Below are 20,972 nucleotides of genomic sequence, written 5' to 3'. Positions count from 1 at the left end.
AATTAACTCTCATAAAAGAGATAATAAACTCTTATCCAATGATAAAACCATGACCTTACTTTACAATGACCTTACTTTACAATATAAGAAAGCTCAAGATCTGAATTGCCAAAGTGCTAATACCCAATCTTCAAATTCATAAACAAACACTTGAGGCTAACTTCAGCTCACTCCCTAAAACAACAAGTCATGTCTCCTCCTTCCATTTCCAAAATATACTGAATTCTCATAAATTATCACGTAGAAGATGTTTTGGCTAAGACGCGACTCAGCATGAGAGAATGTGTGTGTGTGTGTGTGTGTTTGCCAGAATGATAATCTGACTATTTGACACTAAAACCCTTTACTAGAGACTATCATGACCAAGCTTATTATTAACTTTTCAGGTTATTGACCTTTAGGAGAGCCACAAGCAGATGATAAAAAAACAACAAGCACCTCTGTGCGGGCTGCAGGGCCTGTGAATAAAATCTGTGATCATCCACTCGACTCGAAACGAAAAGGGGAACACATCATTTATTGAACAGCAATGACAGTAGAGAGAGAGCAACATGTTTGTTATTTCCGATTACAATAATCCCTGACTCACATCAGTCTTCTCTGATAGTAACAACTAAACCAATCTACTATCATCTTCAACATCATTTAAAAAATGCTTGATGTACATTGTTCAGAAAAGTTTTTGAAAGTGTGCTTTTCAGACATGGGGTTTGTTGTACACGAGTACCAGGGCCTTTGGCTTTGTTGTGGTGTTGACTTGATGGGATTATGGATTAGGACTAACTCAATAGATTCAATCACTTAACATTACAGACTACAGCCGCTGCTTGGCATTCTCCTCCAGTGACTACTGTGTCTCTGTTTGTAGTTTAGTTTATTACATTTATTTGTAAGGACAGCCTACAAAACACACATTAGTCATACCGGATTTAGCTACGAGCTATTTGTAATCTCCGGGGCAGACAAAATAATAATAGAGCATGTACACAGGTACATAGTGCAAATTAAGACTATTGCAATTACTTCAAATACATTTTTTCTCATGCTTCAACACAATTCCCAGTGCATCAATATTTTATCTATATTGTGACATGAGGAAGATATCATCATAAGGCCTCTGTGGTGACTTTACCAGGTTTTAAAAGCTGTTGAACTACTCTAAATATTATAAATTAAATATTATATATTGACTAAAAACTACATGGAATCAATAGAATTAAAAAGTCACTTCTTTAATTTTAAACTTATTTTTTTAAGATATAGTATTATAGAATAGAATTTGACCATATTTACGGGTAATATCTGTATTTTAAGCATGTAATATAGATCATAAACGGTTAGATATTTTATTTTAGAGTATATTTTTCTAGGGGTGGGAATCACCTGACGATACAATACGCGATACATGGTCCACGATACAACGATCCCCCCAAGTTCCCCTCATTCATTTGTGCAGCGCCATCTTGAGGAGACAATAAGTGGCGATGTCTTGTATTGTCACTCCTTTGAGAAGTGCAAGCATCTCAAAAGATCTCGTAAATCGGGATATCGCCTAAAATATTGAGATATTAATTGTAAGCCATATCGCCTAGCATTATATTGCGATATCTTTAATGAATGATGTAAAAAAGTATAGTCTGATAATATTATACTATACAGCCCTACACACACACATGTAATATACATGTCAGTCTGCCATGGTAGTTTATTGTAAAGAAAACATCTGTCCCAATACAAAATTCACATTATATTATAAGCAGTGATCACTCCTCCTGTTGTCACAAAAATTAGCTCCCACAGCAAACAGCATGTGACAGAAAAGTGTTGTAAATTAACTCGGTGCAGCTGCATCTGGGTCAGAGTCCTTGGCTAACTATTTTTGACACGTGCAAGTTTGACAGCTGTGCTTTCAGACCACCGAGACTCTGTCGACAGCTCTTCGCAAAGGTGAAGAAATAAAGGCACATAAAACTGCCAAGTTTTTCGAGTGCTGCGTGTGCAAAAACACCGAATATGCACACACAGATTGTGTCGGATTTAGCAACAACCCCCTACTTATTCACACAGTGTTCCTTTCCCGAAAGCAGCAAACAATGTCAAAGTGCGAACCTGTGCACATTCCCGAAAAAAGCTCTCTCCTACAGTCAGCCATAATGTTGACACACCCGTATCTAATCTTCCTTACGTAATAGAGCACAATCATCTGCATATCTGTGTGTTTTAATGTCACCTTTACCAACAAGTGCTTTTTGCATACATTATGGCCAAAAACATTAAGTTTGAACCACATCAAGTTCCCTACATGCGTTTCCTGATGCTTTGCATTTACAAAACTGGAGACCGAAGGCACAGTGGCATTAACTTACGACAATTTCAGATATTCAATCATTACAGAGAGAGATTCAGCTCGACAGACAGACAACCCAAAAGAATGATACCACTGGCTGTGGCTGTCACCAGCACAGATGCAAATAAATAGTTAGTCATAAATAATGCATAAAAACACAAGCTACTTTATTTACAAAACAACTTTTGGGTTAAAAAATTAAACGTATGTAGCAGACAGCTTGGGACTTGCACGGTCACTCTACCCTGCAACAGTCCAGCAGTATTTCACACCGAAATGAATCGATATTTTTTGGCTCCTTGTGCAGCCAAGAAAGCTCAGTGATTTTAAGGAGTAAAGTATCTGATTTGCTGTTGGGCGGAGAAGACGGAGACTATAGTCTCTCTGCTATGAGCAGATGAGGACACCAAAGAGTCAAAACTTTTTGTGTGAGCGCACACTTTTCATTCTGTGAAATGAAAGGCTCCCACTAGGTAAGCTCTTCACGAAAGGCTGACTCATTCATATCCCCCCGGCTTGTGAAACTGTCAAAGACTTAAAGGAGAGATATTCACCACTGATATCAGTTACCAAGGGAACTATAGACATTTGACTTTCAGGCTATGACAAATGTGCACCAACAAAAAATTTCTTTTTTGCAAAGAGCAAAAAAGAACAGAGAAAAGATATGAAATTGCTCAGAAAACATTTTAAAATTAAAATGTTTCCTGAGCTGCTGTCAACAATAACACATTTACACAATACATGTTTTTTGTATCAACAGCCTAACTGTAAAATAAAAGCTTTTAAAGGTTTAAAGGTTAATTCCCTGGTGTCCTAATGAACATGTCTGTGACATGCTTTGGTCAAAATATCATAAGGATGAAGCACCACAGCAGTTCAATCACCCTGCCAAAACAGCCCTGTTCAGAACACTCGGTTTAGTAGTATCTCTTTAGGTCCAACTTAAAAGGTCCACCTTAAAAAAAACAGTAAAACAAAACTTAAGGGACAGGAAATGACATCAGCCACAGAGGCTACTGGGAGCTAACAGCAGTTAGCATTTGGAAAAGTGATCATTTGCAGGCTCGAGCAGGCACATTGCCATAACATGTATCCACTGGACAGATAAATCCTCTGAGGCTGGAAGTTTGTGTAGGACTCTGTGCTGCACTGTGGCGCCAAGAATAGAACTTTTCACAGATTTGTGGTTTTCGGATACCCTTGATAACATTTTTTTTTTAGGGACAAAGCAGATCTCCGCGAGACAACAATTCCAGGAATTTAGTGCATTGTGACGTCCCAGTGAGCGCGTTATCCCCTGTACTTAGACTGAGGAGGACCACAAAAACATGAGTGAGTCATCTTTTTTCACACTTTCCCAACTGATAGGACCTCCAGAGTCCCAAACATAAGGATTTAAATGATTCAAAAGTTGATTTTGCATAATATGGGACCTTTAAGTCAAAATTACAGTGTCTCAACATTCTATTAAAAAAGCCAAAGTAAGACCAATACCTGCTAACTACAATTATGTTGAAAAAATGGACATTAAAAAAGATTGTTACTAAGACATAAAGGTAAGCAATAAGGTGTTAAGAATGTAGTTTATGAGGCAGAAGAAAAGGAAATCATTGATGTCTTCTATTTACCTCAGTGTGCCACAACTCAGATCTCCACTGGGAGAGGCAAATGGTTCTCTGCTGTGTCGCACATTTGTCTCTCGCTGAGGGTTCACCTGGAACAGACAGAAAAAAAAAAATCAGTCAGATCATTATGGTTTGTACGGTCATTGGAAAATATAAAAATTACTACATTCATAATGCATGCGCAGGCATGTCGGTGTCAGTCTATCGTCTTCATCTTTACTTTACTGGTCACAGATAACGCAACAAATTTGTGCTTCGAACAAGTAAACAGTTTCAAAGAATGGCATTGAACCTTATTTCTGTTGGCAAGCAAACAGCAATATGTGGCAAACAGTCAGTCAAGACAATGAACAAAGCAGCTGACAAGAAGATAGAAGCTCATAAAACCACCAACACATGGTTGCTACAACAGTGTGACCCTGACCCCTCCCATAGAGATGCATAATTATTTTAGAGACGCCTTCATGTTAGACAATGCAACAACATCAAGTTTTTCATGCAGTGCATTTTCTTTCCTTTTATATACTTTATTTTAAGGTTATTTTGAGTCATGGCACAAGGAATACATTTACAAGTTCCCCATTGTTGCATAGCAACAGTCAGCTGGCCAACTTGTTGTCCTTGCCTGCTAAAAATGCATCCTGAGGATCCACACCCATAGTATTTACTGTATGTGGCAGAATGAATCAAGGCTTTCAGTGACAGCAGAGAGGCCATTTCCATTCCGACACAACCTAGTGTTTTATCCGAAGGGCCCTTAAATTAGCAGTTTATCATTAAGTGTGGAGTCAATCATCATGCTTTAAGTCCCATCTGTCTAGAGTGATGCGCATACGGTCTTTATCTACGGGAAGCTGTTAAAAAGCTGTTTATTTTCCGTTGCCAGTACACTGAGTGACTCATCAAAGCCAAAAACAACATAAATGAAAAAATAAGGCTTGAAAGGGAAATATCTGTCTTTTCAACTAGATAAAACCACAAATCTGAATGGCATTAAACTCTACGTGGCAGAAATTGTAGTATCTCTTGGATATTTGTCCATACACTTTATGTTGGCTCTCTTGTCAGATGGCAATATTGACAGTTTATATGTCTTTTGCATCAGTGTAATAATGAATGTACACTCTTAGAAATAAAAGTGCTAAGTAGAACCATATATGGTTCTTCAGCCTGGAACCCTTAGTGTTCGCAAGAACCCTTTTAAAACCCTCTATTCAGGAAAGGGGTTTTAAAGGGTTGTCTGGATCAAAATGGTTCTTGCTGGAACCATTAGTGTTACCAAGAACCCTTGAAAAACAAATGGTTCCAGGTAGAATCTCAGCCCTTGTAGAAGAACACTTTTGGAACCCTTATTTCTAAGACTGTTGTTTAGGGATGGTTTTAGGGGTGGATACCACTTTTGCATACAATGAGATACTGATATCACAAGCTTGAGCATTTACCAATATAATATGGCCTTGAAATCAGCTGGTAATAAAACATCTGTGCTGATGCATTTACAACCAGCCCATAACCAGCCGCTTTCAAAATACAGCGCCCCCGGCAAGGAAGACATTTGCAGCAATCGTTCGCGTCCTTGTCACATGATGGTGATAAACATTTCTCTTTACAGCTCGTTTCCTGAGTTCAGTTAAGAATTTCCATCACATTCAAGGTTTATGGATGGCATTTTTCAGATATTGTTATTATATGTTATTGACTCATCCCTACTGTTGTTTATTCCCTTTATTGATTTCACTATTATCTATTTATATTCTTAATCCAGAACAATAAGAACTTGCAAGAACATTCGTAATTTTAAAGACACAATTTTCTTTATTTCTTATTGTAAAAATGTTACTTATAATTATGTCCCATTATCTGTGACTTGCTTTGATTCCTGCGAACTGTGGACAACAGCGAATGCAAGAATTTTCTGAAGCCATAAAGACTCTGAGGACTTTTCAAACACGATTATTTAAACTGCAGTGGACTGCTCATGACAATAAGACATTTGACAACATCTTAAGACAAAGAATAGAAAGGAAACTTTACCAAAAGGATAACAATGCAATTACTCCCCTCTTTGCACCCTTTTTGCATGTAGTAACAACAACAGTTCTCTCCAGTCGTCCATCACTGTTGGCTTATCATGTCAAACGCCTAATGAAGCCTAGCAAATGACAGTGAACAAACTTCAGTTGCAGGGCTGTTTTTCCACTCAGCCGGACCTGCTCATTGTCCTGTGGAAGAGCTCACAAGGGAATAGGAGAGTGCCAACCCATCCTGTTTATGGCACTTCAAACCCCAAATTCACAATGACATAGACCTGAACACTGTACAAGGTTGAAACAAAGTCAACAAGTAATGTTTGTGTGTGTAGTGGTTCAAAACACAGGCGTTAACACACAGTGTCGCTCTGGGGATTTGAGGAGCGATTCAACGTTGGAGGATTCCCCTCCACAACAAACACACACTGTCATAAATATTAAAGGTAGTGGTAATTTTATTAGAACAAAAAGTCTATGAGACGCTTTTCACAAACCAACTGTAACACTGTAACATTCCCCAGATCGATCACACACTCGATTGCTCACACACTCGATTGCTCAGTGGACACACACAGTACACTTTTAGAAATAAAAGTGCTAAGTAGAACCATATAAGGTTCTTCGGCTTGTCCTCATAGGAAAACCCCTTATTCAGAAAAGGGGTTTTAAAGGTTTCTCTGGATCAAAATGGTTCTTACTGGAAGCATTAGTGTTACCAAGAACCCTTGAAAAACAAATGGTTCCAGGTAGAACCTCAGCCCTTGTAGAAAGAACACTTTTGTAACCCTTATTTCTAAGAGAGTAGCAGTTTGAGATGACATGCACTTAATGCAAAGTGAGAATTGTATGCTTATTCTTAGCACTGCACACAGCAAATTATTAAATATTGTCACTGGGCTGCCTCCTCTGGGCATCATGGACCTCAAAACACGGGAATCAAATTCTTGTGACTGCCCTAACTCTTCCTCAAGGACACTCTTAGCTGATTCTTTCTCCATGTCAGCAGCTGCCAGGACATAAAGTGAAAACAACAGCTGTGGCATGCTTATTGACATGCTGTGTCACCCATTAAACAAACAATAGACGCATGCAAATGAAGTTGGCATATGGCGGAAAGCACACTTGTACGCCAGTCCCAACACTGACTGCTGTTCTGTGTAGCATTATGCCTTTACCCTACAGTACAGCCAGCATTTGCAAACCTCTTTCAGTGGCAGTTAATATGTAGATTGCATCAGGTGGCAAGCTGCAATAAAACTGATTTTTATGCCACTAAAGGTGACACATTATCACAGAGATTGCACAACAGAAGACCAAGCAATTTAAGCCGAAAATCTATCCCCTCAGTAGCCAGTGTCCTATTTCTACAGTATACTCAATGGGAGGCTCTCCCATGCTCCTCACATAACATCATTCAATACAGGGGAATGAATCATGGGAGTATCTCTGACCAAGTTACTCATTAAAGTTGTGTAAACAAACAGGGTTACAGCTCTACGAAGTACAGATAACCAATGCTAACCATGGCTACACCCAGGGAAGGGGTGACAGTAGAAACAACTCTTACTGAGTAGGCCAGGATACAACATTGAGCTTTTACGACTTCTTTTTGGCACACAATTTCACGTTCTCTACAAATGTCTTCCTTTTTTTGTTGTTTTGGCATCTTAATGAACTTCAATTGAGTGTTAGTCTGGAACTACACACTTCAAAATCAGGGTTCCAAACGGGTCCTTCTACAAGGGCTGAGGTTCTACCTGGAACCATTTGCTTCTGGAAAGGGTTCAAGGGTTTTTGGTAACACTAATGCTTGCAGTAATAACCATGTTGATCCAGAGAACCGTTTAAAACACCTTTCCTGAATAAAGGGTTTTAAAAGGATTCTTGGTAACATTAAGGGTTCCAGTTAGAACATTTATAAAAAGGTTCTACCTGAAGCCAAAAACGGTTCTCCTATGACGACAAGCCGAAGAACCTTATATGGTTCTACTTGGCACTTTTATTACATACTTTTAAAGGGTTATCTGGATCAAAATGGTTCTTACTGGAACCATTAGTGTTACCAAGAACCAAGAATGGGTTCCAGGTAGAACCTCAGCCCTTATAGAAGGACCCTTTTGAAACCCTTAATTCTAAGAGTGTAGTTGCAATGTGATGGAAAGGAAACACTGAAAGAGTAAAAAAAAAAACAGAAATAAATGCAAACATCATCTGGCAAGGCAAAGGAAAATTGTAAGGAAGATTTGAAAGAAAAAGTGACGATGCTGGAAATTTGTAATAACAAACATAAACCATAGGCAAGAGAAAGACTGTTATTGTGAGTTGTATGACCAAACCAACAGTTTCTCAAATCTCCATTGCCACTAAAAAGTCACTTTGCATATGAAGTTGACTGGCAACTGAATTGTGATCAAAATCGATTTGAAGTGGAAGAAACATATTCACCTCCAACACCGTTCTGAGGAGTTTTCATTTCCTGAAGTTACCTTCTTTGGACTAGATGAAAAGAAAAGCTGGAGCAACCCAGACAAATTTCCTCTCAGATCTAGTGTTGTAGCTGCTCCCTTCTCCTGTCTCAATTTCCTCTGTTTTTTGCACGGCTGATCTTGCATGCCTTAACATCATCTAAGTTTTTACAAAGCGTCAACTGTTCCCTCATTACTTTCTTCATCTCTGCAGCTTCACGAGTATTCCACTTCCTATGGGCGTGGACAGTACGATAGGCCTTTTTTTCAAAGGCCAGAACGCCTATGAGGTCACAGTGATTGAAGGAGCCTGTTGACATTGAGCAGCAATGTCACAGTGTTTTGGCATGAGGCGCCATGTATCCCTGTTGCTGCAGTAGATCATCTGGAAAGTTGATCCCCACATTATCACATCGTAGATCAGGCACAAAATGAAATGGCAACATATGCAGTATGGTGCCAGGATATAGGGTTATGAGATTCCTGCATTTTTGACAGGTTGGAAGGGGTGAACTATGCTGTAAAATGTATTGGATGTCAACGACAGTGATGACATTCACTGTTCTTTTTGAGAGTGACACGTGTAATAGGTGGCAGGTGACAATGTTTGCATCATGAATAATTAAGAAACAGATTAAATAAAATGACCAAAAGCATGATGTACATGTTCTGTGTATATGTGTGCATGTGTGTTTGTGTCTGTCTGTCTCAACTTCTCCCTGCCCTAGATCAGAAGTGCCAGGTTTCAAAAGTCCAACATTGGAGATTTTTCAAGGTCAGCTCAACTTAGTGAGCCATGAATTATTGAACTTGAGCAAGGTTTGTCCCCGTTCTGCTAGTGCCACTTCTGTTGCTGTCCTTCCTCCATCAAGTTTGGCTGACATGACCGTGACACAGTAAATATGCAATGATGACAGCATGGAAACATGGTGTCCCTTATTTTCCCCTTTAATTTTAACCTCATCAAAAAGAAGGTCAGAGGACTGGTGGTTCAAATACAGACCAGGAGGGATTAGAGTTTTGTTCAAATTATTGAGTAGTGTTCATAGGCTGTATGTTCTGAATTGATTCCATTTAATTTATGACCATTAAGCTACTTGTGTTTAGATGCTTAAAAGTAAGGTTTGCAACAATATGGGGTAAGTCCAAGACCACTGTGACCCCTGGTAAATTATAAACCTAGTACTCCATCAGATTCTCTGATCTTAACCTATGAATATTTTTAATGAGTTTACTTGATTTTTACAGTATATCATGAACTACATTAAGGATGACTAATGTAATTTGGCTGACATGACCATGACCTATAAAAAGCTGCACATTCGAACACAGCAAAGCAAAATTGGGGCACTAATTAAAGTATTCGTCCAACACATCTGACAAAGTCACACACACATAGAGGTTTGTACAGCTATCCATTTAAGGACTGTCCTTGACTGCAATTCATTTGGACATGCCTAACCAAACATTAACCACAACCAATTAATACCTATCCCTAACCTTAACCGAACCACGATCAACTTCATTCTGCCTCATTAGGAGCAAGTTCTGGTCCCCACGAGGACTTCTGGTCATGAAACTGTATACCCAGAACACATACACTTTCCCAGGGCAGAGGTAATAATGCTAATTCACCATAGTAATTCAGTCTGCTGTAATCTTGCAAACAAACATTGCAACAACATTAGTGGGTATAAGTCGTAACAACACAGTATGTGAGGCCAGAGAAATGACACATGGGCGAAAAGTAACAGACTCTGTTGGTTAATTAATTCATACATATTGATTGATTAAATTCTTCACCGCAAATAATTGACCAATGGTTAATCATTAACATCCCTACATAGAGAGGCAGTACACACACACACACACACACACACACACACACACACACACACACACACACACACAAACACACACACACACATATATACATACAGTACAAACATCACTGAGAAGCCAACTAACAGGACTTTGGTGAGTAAAGGTCAACAGGCAGGCAAGAGAGACTAGAGTCAATAGTGTCTGTAGGACACGTGGACAGAAAGAAACACACACACACACAAAGTCTAAAAAACATACTTAAAGCAATCGTGTGTGTGTGTACATGTCAATTGCCAAACAAACCTATCTTTGGGAGAACATTTTGACCTTGTGAGGACATTTTGGCCGGTCCACACAACTTTAACAGGCCTTTTGTGGATTAAGAACTGGTTTTAGGGTTAGGGTTAGAATTAGGTTTGGGTAATGTTTAGGGTTAGGTATTTAGTTAGGATGATTCAAGTTGGAGGAAGGGGCGAGAGACTGCATTATGTCTATGAGTGTCCACACAAAGAATGCAAAACCATCATCTGTGTGAAAGAAAGAAAGAAAGAAAGAAAGAAAGAAAGAAAGAAAGAAAGAAAGAAAGAAAGAAAGAAAGAAAGAAAGGTGCTGATGAAAAAGAGACAGTGAAAAACTGCTTGCTATGTCTCCCTCTTTCTCCCCATCTCCTGTGGCTAGGATAGGACAACTGTGGCATACGCACATCCTGGGCTAAAATTAGCTCTGCTGCAGCTGCAGGACCACACGTTGGGATGGGCACACATTGTAACTAAGTACACACGCGCGCGCACACAGGGTTCCACCAATTAGACGGGGTGAGTCAAAACACACAGCAGCGCAGGTGAATGCCAAGACTATCCCACCTCCTCCCTCTCTGCTGCCTCAAAGTGAAGCATGCAAATGCTTTGAATGCAAATGGTGTGTGTGTATCCAAATCCAGGATGGACACTTACAGTATATTCAGGCCCTCTGGAAATCAACCAGACTTCAGGAGAAAATTACTCAAAACTGTGAGATAGCGTTTGAAAAGTTTTGCTTGTGAACGTGTCCTTGAGGACATACAGATACACTTGTTATTTTCAAACAGCTCTCCCACTAAGCACAATATGTCCCTGCAACAACAAAGTGGAAGGTGTTCAGTCTTAGTCAATTCTGAGAATCATACAGCTTATCAGTAACAAGTTACTGTGCAGGGACAAGTGCAAATACTTCCTTGGACACAACCATTGCCAAGGCAAGACTTCTGATTGTCCAACAAACTACGATTTTCAATGACTGTACTGGAATACCAATTTGTAGAGATCACAAACCAACACAAAGAATGTGTTGATTACAGTTATTGCTGTGCTGAAATTACAGTTTACAATCTCTATTCTTGTCTGAAATACAATTCTTCATGAGATAACAGCATCGCAGATGACAAGCTGGTACCCAAAAAAGGAAAAGGACATAAACGGGTATGGCTATGCACAGTGAAGTTAAGGCCACATTATACTTATACTTCTCCGACTGCATAATGTGTTATCCGACTGCTTAACCGCCCGATCAGTAGGGGTCGCTACGCAAGTTGTTGTGCTTTTGGCTACAGTGAGCAATGGCGTCCGAGAGAGAAAGACTGTTGTTGTTGCATCTGAATAACATGTGGCTGTTTCTCACCTGAAATAAATATGTTTCTGTCCCGGAATGCAGTTTAAGATCATTTGAGGCAATAATTTAGCCATTTGGAGTCTAAACATGCGTTGTGTGTATTAAGATATGACGTATTTATAGTTTGGCAGCGACGTTGTCCGCGGTGATCAGCTCCGCCTCTGTAGACGCTCGTTGCGCACAGTTGCCGGCACAGAGCAGCGTTAGCTCGGCCTGTCCTGAGGACCAATCGCAGCCCTTGCCGTCTCCGTTGTCCCTTGACGGAGTGACGGACACTTAAAAAATATTTTGTGCAGCCGGAGAGACTCTCCGGCGACGTAGAGGGGTCTCTGTAAACCTACGTAGAGCACTTTACGCAGGAGTATAAAATGGGCCTTAAACATAATCTGTACATATGTGTGAGGAAAAAGTCAGCACTTTTGAAAGAGACAAACATATTCAACCACCTTAAAAGGAAAAAGTACCACTGATGAGTGTCTGTCTTGCATTCACTCATCAAAAAGAAAATGTTTCTGTCCTCAGGTGGCAGGCAGAACTCAGCACAATAACAGCAGGTCTCACTTTACCTGTGAAAGTTCTCAAAGCGATGGCTGTCAAAGTGCACTTAAATTTTAAACTACAGACGCATGACCACTAATTCCACATACAGCTGCTAAGATTTGTGCAGAGACATTTTCTCTGTGGTGTATGTGTGTAAGCTAAGCATTTAAAATGAGAGGAATGGAGATTGCGAGGAAATTGCTGTACTGCAATATAAGCCGATCAGCATTATTCTAACAATGGGCCACCTTGGATGTTTGTGACATGCTAAGACCGCTGGATTTCCCATACGGCTAAGACCACAGCCAGCATGATCATGTGAGCAGCATAAGGGAAAAAAAAGGAGAGGGGGTGGATTACTACACAGGCAGTATTGCTGCTGAGTGGACAGCAAAAATCGCTGAATACCAAGAAAATCAAGCCAAAAACCATGACCTCTCATCTTCCCCTCACAATTAAATTGTTTCTCCGCAAAAGAAAAAAACAGCAATGAGGTGGGCTTCATTTTAGCGCCACGCAAAGACATTATACAAGCTGGATGATGATGATGATGACAGAGTTCTGATATCAACAGCAGCCAAGTTAATAAGCATTAGCCGTGGAGCCCAAGCCAGACTTTCCTTTGCCAAACGATCACTCTCTCCCAGTATTTTTAAACCAAGACACCTCAAACTAAATGTTGCTTTTAGGATTCTGGCTGTTTATACACTACAGAAAAATCCTCCTTCCTCTAGCTCCCAAACAATGCTGAGAACACTGGCAGTATTATGAACAACACCTTATGTAAGGGAACACAGTTAATGTTCACAGGTACATCATTTTCCAATTAATATCTCTCACTGATTGCTTCAACAAAATACCTCGACTTTCCTTCCCCCGTCTATTACACCACGTGACAACAACAAATAACTGGCAATAACTCAAAAGCATTTGGAATCAACCAAGCTTTGGCATCCTTTCAACTTCAGACAAGCACTAAATCGTGACCAGCAAACAGAGCAGGAGAGCAAGGAGCTGAGTGAAGGGAGGGTAAAGAAGGACGGAAAAAAAAAAATTACCTCGACTATTATCTTGACTTACATGCTGACAATTCTACCACAGTAATGATACAGGCAGAGGTTGCGTTTCCCCTGGAAACACACTTACGCTCTCACACCCAGTACAATGGGGTGAAAGTTCAGAGCCCTTTTACTCGCAAGTTAACTGTGTCGAGGTCAACAGCAGGATGTGGTGTTTCCTTCTGCTGAAGTGTTTCAGATGCTGTTGTTATCAATGAGCCTTTGCACCATCTGGTCAAATCACTAAATGGAAATAAAACTATGACTTTTTTTAGCGAAAGGTCTTTAATTACAAACTGGTAGCATATATTACAGAAATATTATAACATTTTTTTGCAATTACTTCTTCAAATATTTCCTAATTTTCCTATGAATCTACCTTTGTTGCACCTTACTATGCAATGTAGTGAAATTAAAATAAAATGTTGCCTACTCATGTCACAGCAGATCTAATCCAATGTATTTCTTTTTAAAACTGTTGACAAAAACAATGCTTCTGGGGGGAAAACCCCAGAAAATAGTAGTTTAAACAAAATGGACATCTCTGCCTGTTTCGGTCTCAAAGGGTTATGTGGATGTTTTGCCGATTTGGGCTGCAGTCCAAACAAGGCCTTACTGTGGAAGATGAAAGACACGACTTGCTTATTTCCCTTCAAAATCTGAAGAGGTCCAGCAATAACATTAGCTCAGAACTGGCAGAAACCTTCGGGGCCCATCTGTTGTCCAGAGAAGTCTGGCCAGAAGTGGTTATACCATGGAAGAATAAAAAAAGCCATATCTCCAACGTGGAAATAAGGCCAAGACAAAAACATTAGAACAGGTGCAGAACATGGCAGTAGATGCTCTGGATTGATAAGTCCGAAAAACATTTGGCAGAAGGCAGTTTGTTTGCAGAAGGGATGGAGAGCAGTGCAATAATGACCGTCTACAGGCAACCAGGAAGCATGGTGGAGGTTCCTTTCAAATTTGGTGCTGCACTTCTTCAAATGGAGCTGGGGATTTGGGTGCCATCAGGGAATCATTTGATTGTCCACAAATGACCCCAAACATATAGCCAATGTCCTTAAGGACTGTCGTTAGCATAAAGAAGAACAAGGAGTCCTGGGAGTGATGATAAGGCCCACTCAAAGCCCCGATCTCAACATCATCCAGTGTGTCTGTGATCACATGACGAGACAGAAGGTTTAAAGAAGGCCTACATCCACAGAAGATCTGTGGTGAGAGCTCCAAGATGTTTGGAACAACCTACCTACCAAGTTTCTTTAAAACTGTGTGCAAGTGCACTGAGAAGAACTGATGTTTTAAAGGCAATGAGTGGTCACACCAAATACTGATTTGATTTAGATTTTCTTCCAAACATTTGGTATTCATTTCACACACACATGAAACCTTTTAAATTTAAATACTTTTAACCTTAAGAAAATAGCATATATTTCTTTCTTTTTGGCTGAAAAATATGCATTGACTATTCCATTCACTGTATCCAGCACAGAACTGTGGATTAAAGGTTAACGACTGGGTCTGCTAGCACAGCATTTTATTAATAATGGAGGGTGTCAAACAGGGCACTCTTGAAATGAACTGTAGGAGGTGAAAGTATGTGGCGTCCTTAAATCAACCAATCTATCAGTACAGCAGGGAATGACGACAAACCTTTTCAATTTTCACCAATGGCTCTGCGGTTCCAACTAAGTAATAGACAGAGTAGACGTTTTAGCATTTGACTTCACATCACTGTCAGGGATCCACAAAATTAACTTTCATTCATGCATGCATCACAATAAATTACGCTTGGTGATTGATTGATATATTTGAGCCATGACTTTCAGCATTTGCAAGACAAAGCTCATAAAAACGGGGTGCGTGAGATGAACTCGTCTGCAGCTGTGTTATTTCACTGCGTCACATATTGTGGATTTAATCATTGTCAATTAAGAGTGGGTCTGCATACCCAATATTAAGTCTCAGGTGGGGACTATAAATCTTGATTAGGACATCAAGACTAATAAATTATACATAATGAATGTATTTTTCTATGTAATAACAGAGACAGTGGAGCTACAACATTTGTGTAGGGTGGTGGAGCCAGCTGTCAGGGGGCATTGTGATGCTGGTGTTTGCCAGCCATTGGTGTTCGGTTCAGTCCAACACTATGATTATCAATAATTAGTGGTCTTCCTAAATGAGGCCACTGTCAGGACACGTCAGTCATTTTACAGCCTTCACTTTTTTTTTTACACATGCAGTAACACCACCATGAGTTTGGAGGTTATACTTTGCAACGTTTTTTTAGTCAGTTTTGAACACACTGATCACAAGAACCATGCTGCGCCACCTTTTAGTAGCCCCCAGAGGAACAGTATGAATTCTTGTATGGCTGACAGAGTGACAAGGCACTCGGTGGGTGGGTGGGAGCATCATGGAGACAGCCAACACACAGGCAGACCTCAAACCTGGCAGTGCAGTCAGCAGCACCACAGCTCTCTCTACATGCCAAATGCATATCTAACCAATTCTCAGGTATGTCTTCGCGTGACTAGAATGACTCCACTGTTTTTTTTTGTAAGAAACCAGTATGGATGTTGAATAACCAGAAACAAGACAAAACGCCACATTGACTTTGAAAGATGCCGTATGCCCAAACTCTCGAGGAAACACTGGAAAGTTTCTCATTTTGGCTGGCCTCAGGAGGACAACAACAAACAACACAGTTTAATGTAGGAAGGGCAGAGGGCTGGCTGCTTGTGTGATCCTCTGGCTCAGTAGGAGCCAGTACAGTGGAAAATAGTCCTCACTGCTAATCCATGGCAGGCTAATTACAGCTTTGATCCCCTAGGCGTGTGCATCTCCATAGGTGGGAGGGAGGCAACAAAGTCTAGGGCTCCAGACAGTTACGGTTATATTTGTTTTGGTTCACGCTGTCTTAATAAGCTCACAACTGCTGCAGATGTGTGCCCAACAAACAACACTGTTGTCTGTTCAGATACTAGCACAAATGAAAATAAAACGCTTTGAAAGAGTTATTCAAATCCACTCCTTTGACCTCTTAACGACACTATAGGCTACTGCACAATTACCGTTTTTACCTCCTGCTGTGTTTCGTCTTCTCAGGGGGGCGTTTGTTACAACAAGCTAAAAAAAGGAACTTAACTCCTTGAGAAGAGACATATTAAGTAGGTAAATGGAGGTTCTGTCTAAAATAGACCAGCGCTCCTGATAATGGTTTAGTCCCAAAACACACAGTGGCAGAAACTGAGCTGGGCAGGAGAAGAGAGGGATGGTGATTGAGGATGAGCAGCAGATGGCATGGAATTATCTGCAGCTCTACATATTTGCCCCGTATGCCATTATTTAGGGGGTTGATGACATATCATGCCCACTTGGTCCAAGTAGCTGTCACTTACTTTACTGCAAAAGCAGCCTCATCTTAAGATAGATAAGAAAGCAACTTGACCGATATAAACTGGTTAAACAGAACGAATGCGAAATATTGCCGTTGTATGTAGTTTTGTTTGTTTGCTACATTAAGCAGTGAATGACTGGTCTCAAATAGAACTGCAACGATCAGTTGGTTAGATTAATTAGTTGCAGTTCTAGCCTCAAGCAATTGAGTGTTCTGTCCACTTACAATTTACCAAAACCACTTGTTGCATCGGTAAAGAGTGAGAGTATGTCTTACGCCAAATCTGGTTCAGGTGAGAGCATTATAATAGAAAATAGTGACCCAGAAGACACCAGGATGAAGGCTTGAGAATTCTAAAATGACCATGCAGTCAACATACAGTAGATTTAACAATAATAATAAATAGTTATATGTTTATACCTAACATGAATTGACCGTTGAAAATAAACTTGTCGATGTGATGATATTTTACTCCTCAAAAATGCCAATGTCTTTTGCGTTTCCATTAGAAATAGTACCAAAATAACCGATCCCAATCAATTTTCCGGTACCCTTCCCTTGGTTCCCAGAGGAATTTTGACGTCACACTCATGGCTCTTCCAGTGACAACACTCAGGCAGTTTGACATCGTCATATTTGAAAATCAGCACCACAAAAGCCACATTGGCTCTTTGACAGCAGCCATTTTGACAGGTGAAAGTAGGACAATCGCAGTTGTTAGTAATTAACCTGTGACTTTGCCAGAGCAGGTACGAAGAAAAAGCACTAGGTACCAGGTACTATTCCTAACGGAAAAAAGCTAACCATAAGTTAGCCAAACTATCACCTGTGAGCTAAGCTAGCATGATGAACTACATGAACAACCACTGCACTGATAACGAAAAACAAAGTTAAAGAACAGAACGCAGCTGTGTACAACCTACAAGCGCCAAGAGGGATATTACGTTTTTACAAAAATAGAGACAAAACTCACATATAGACAGGAGGCTGCACCACATTGGCCCTTTGACAGCAGCCATTTTGACAGGTGAAAGTAGGACAATCACAGGTGTAAGTAATTAACCAAATTAACAATGAGCCATTGTTAACAGCTGCGCTTTTCCTGCTTGAACATGTCGAAACGGGCCTGTTACATTTGTGAAGTATTTAACAATCAAACATGCACAGAATGAAGTAGTGATTCATTTATCACACATGCATCTCTCTTGGAATTAGCCACTTTACTTGCTTAAAATGATATAAGACAGTGGTTTACCAGCTAAGAACATTGAGCTCTCGAAGTAACATCATCACCAGCGTTAAAATACAGTGTTGTAAATAAATAGGCCGATTTATTACCAATAAGGTAATTTGCACTCTCATCATCTTCCTCTTCCTCACATATACTTCAGACACTGGTATAGTGAAATATATTAAAATGGGGTGAGAGATAAGATGACTCTAATTATTATTATTTTTAACATGTTTTGCTGTTATTTGTTTTATTCCTCAGCTCCACTCCATCACATACACTGGTATATACAGTAGGAAAATATTACGTACCACCGTTTGTACACGTACCACAGTTTGAGAACCATGGATATAAGGTTAATTGGGATTATTGTGGAAACAAACATACAAATAACAACAACTAAATAAAGTTCTGCTCTTGTCACAATTTATATTGTGTTTCACCTTTAAGAAGCGTTAGAATACAGCCATTGGGACAACTAGATAATATACAATAGTTCTCCCGGTGATCCATAGAGAAAAAGTACACATCAGTCCTACCAGCAAATGTAGCATATTTAAATTTCCGCTCTCAATTTTCAAAATAAAACCCTCGCACAAACAAGCCGCAGCGTTTTCCTTCAACTCCAAACTGTCAGTGAGAGAACATCATTAAATTATTTTAAGACGATAAATGTGGGACATCACAGCTGAATTGTTTTTCTCCTCCCCAAACTTAAACTAGCAAACTGCGAATTTTCTCTGGACGTTCATACGCAGCCTAGTTATTTAACCACTAGCACGTTAACCACTAGCTAACGCGCTGCTCACTGCGCTGCCACGAAAGCTCAAAACCTGGACGTTAGCTACCTATGGTTAGCTCGCCTGCCGCGTCTGCTCGAGTCAGCCAGCCGCTGCTGATCATCCTCGTCCTCCGCGTTTCTCACCAGTCGTGACCAGGCCGACATGACTGACTGACTGACTGCCTGGCTTTCTACGCCGCAGCCCGAGCATCTGTTCCCACAACTGCTGGTGCTTCATTACCGCGGGTTTACATCCATATCAACACAACAGTTACGAGGATGATCCAACTCACCAGCAGTCGCGGACCGCGGTTACCTGGAAGATGCTAAGTGTTTAGCCGGCGATAAGGCAAGGAAACACTCACCCGTACTAACGCTGGTGGTTTACAATGTGAGCCGGTGACTGTGTGTGGAGAAGCAGGGTGGTGTTTGTCCAGAGCGGTCACACAGGTCGATTACGTTTCCTTACTGCCGCCTCTCCGTAGCCAGCACCTCCGTATGAGCCCAGCACACTGCAATGGTGCTGCTGAACCGCGACGCGATTGGCCAAACAGAGCGGAACTCAGTGAACGCGTCTTTGGTCAGCAGAGGACGGGGGGAGTATCCGTGATGCGTTCACTGTCGTAGGAAAACTGACAATCTTTTTGTGTTGATGTTCTGTGAGAACTTAAACCACATTTTCAAACCGAATTAAAACATTCAAAGGCCTATTAAAAAATGTATAAAAATAATAAAAGATTTATGCGTGAACAGATTTTCACTGCACTGTACACAAAAAGGTGCACAATATTAGCAACAGCATTAGCTTCTCTGAATTGAGATAAATATTTGCCAAATATGACCCAGATGGTCAGCGCCACTGTAGCAATTTATGTTGGATATTAATATTAATATTTTATATCAAAATATACATTTTATATTAATATATAAGTGTTTGTCTAGTTTTTCTCATTGTGGGACCACTGATTGTGCCATTAAGAGGCTAAATTCATGTTTTTGAGATAGCTACTAAACGTTGGTGAAAACATCAATTATATTAATATTATAACATATTATTATTACCTTATAATAATATTAATGATAATACCAGCAAATGTATTAAACATTATAAACAAATAAAACATACAACAAAGAAAATTAGCAATTAATCGAGTTATTTATACCTTATATATTATCACCATAGTTGCTGGTTAATTGTATTGATTAAATAACTATTAAACAATTATAGTATAAATGTGCTGCATTGAGTCACTATCCAGAAAGACTCATCGTAAATAATAGCCTCTTTTATCCAGAACGAGTGTTAGGAATTCTTGTTTTATTTTCTCTCAGATAAATGTGTAACTACTTTCTTAGTGTTTTGAACCGTTTTATATATTCAAATTGCTTTCATGAGTAATCCTAAATAATATTTATGAATCCTCCATGTCTGCAGGTTTGTCAGTACAGAAGAGGATTAGGGTCACGTGTGGGGAAAATAAATCTGAGGAATTCTGAGATTAGAATCAGAATTCTGCCTTTTTAAATCTCAGAATTGGATAAAAAATAGTGAAAATTCTGAGAGAAGGGTGAACATTTTGAGATTACTTCAGAATTCTGTGAAAACAAGTCAGAATTATACTTTTTTTGTCTCAGAATTCGATTAAAAATAGTGGAAAAAAGGTCTGAATTCTGAGGAACATAATCTGAATTCTAACTTTAATCTCAGAATTTAGAAATAAAAGTGCTAAGTGGAACCACATTCTTCGGCTTGTTCTCATAGGAGAACCCTTTTTGGTTCCAGGTAGAACCTTTTTATAAAAGTTCCACCTGGAACCCTTTTGGAGGGTTCCACTAAGAACCATTTCAAAACCCTTTATTCAGGAAAGGGGTTTTAAAGGGTTCTCTGAGTCTAAATGGTTCTTACTGGAACCATTAGTGTTCCCAAGAACCCTTGAAAAAACCTTTCTTCAGAAAAGTGTTTTTCAGAAGCAAATGGTTCCACGTAGAACCTCAGCCCTTGTAGAAGGACCCTTTTG

Source organism: Microchirus variegatus (assembly GCF_963457635.1).
Source record: "Microchirus variegatus genome assembly, chromosome: 22".
Classification (NCBI taxonomy): domain Eukaryota; kingdom Metazoa; phylum Chordata; class Actinopteri; order Pleuronectiformes; family Soleidae; genus Microchirus; species Microchirus variegatus.
Note: the sequence above shows the minus strand (reverse complement) of the source record.